The sequence below is a fragment of the Otolemur garnettii genome, unplaced genomic scaffold (assembly GCF_000181295.1).
Source record: "Otolemur garnettii isolate 467f Iridium unplaced genomic scaffold, OtoGar3 scaffold00183, whole genome shotgun sequence".
Classification (NCBI taxonomy): domain Eukaryota; kingdom Metazoa; phylum Chordata; class Mammalia; order Primates; family Galagidae; genus Otolemur; species Otolemur garnettii.
Window position 1 is genome coordinate 2,317,043 of NW_003852578.1, and position 1,173 is coordinate 2,318,215.

General features: G+C 34.3%; 1 non-coding gene across 1 annotated transcript; it reads left to right on the forward strand.

Moving 5' to 3' along the window:
* The first annotated feature begins 206 nt into the window (after positions 1-206).
* Positions 207-347, forward strand: LOC111721780. The gene has a single exon (XR_002770796.1). It is a non-coding gene; the product is annotated as a U4 spliceosomal RNA (small nuclear RNA).
* The last annotated feature ends 826 nt before the right edge of the window (positions 348-1,173 follow it).

Sequence of the window (1,173 nt, forward strand, 5' to 3'; positions counted from 1 at the left end):
ATATAGGCTCTGATGTATTGTGTACCCATGAGGTCATTACTACAGTCAAAATTGTAAACACATATCTACCCAAAAAGTTTTCTTGTGATGCTTTTTACTCATTCCCTCTTATAACTCTTGTCTCTTTCAATAGCCACTGTCTCTATATAACTGCTGAGAATTTTTCCAGTACTATAGATTAGCTGGCATCATCATGAATTTTATATAGCTTTGTGCAGTGGTGGTGTCATAGCCAATGAGGTTTATACAAGGAGCAATTATTGCTAATTGAAAACTTTTCCCAATACCCCACCATGATGACTTGCAATATAGTAGGCATTAGCAACTTTTGATGGTCTCTATGGAGACTGAATTTTAAAAAAACAGAAGAATTTTATATATATATATATAAGGGTATCATACTTTATGCAGCAATTTCATGCTTGGCTTATTATACTCAACAAAAGCCATTTAAAATTCATTTGTTCTGTTTTTGAACATTTCAATAGTTTATGAATAGAATTTTACTGTGTGGACATAGCACCATTTGTTCATTTTAATTAATTAATTAATACGAGAAAGGATCTTAATTGTTGCCCAGCCTTATGTCAAATTCTCGGGCTTAAGTGACCCTCTTACCTCAGACTCATGAGTTGCTGGGATTATAGGCATGAACCACTGTGCCTGGGACTATTTGTTCACTAATTTGCTTTTTAATTGATATATGAGTCATATTCAGCTTTAAACTATTACAAAGAAAACTATTATGAACATTCAAAATCAATATATATATTTTTTATCTTCTGAGGGTGAATTACTGAGGAAACAAATGGCTAGATTAATTGGTAAGTGTGTATTACTTCTAGAGTGGTTGACCAGGAATAGCACATCAGGGTTCTACTTCTTCATGTTCTTTGTGTTTTTGCCAACACATGGTATAGTCAGTTATTTTTGTTCATTTTAGACACTCTCCTAGGTATTAGCAATAGTTCACCATAGCTTTTCTTTTATATTCCCTAATGACTAATTATGTTGAGATTTTTTTTTTTCTTTTTGAGACAGAGTCTCATTCTGTTGGCCAGATTAGAGTATACTGGCATCAACCTAGCTCACAGCAACCTCTAACTCCTAGGCTCAAGTTATCCCCCTGCCTCAGCCTTCCATGTAGCAGGGACTATAAGCATCTGCCACAAT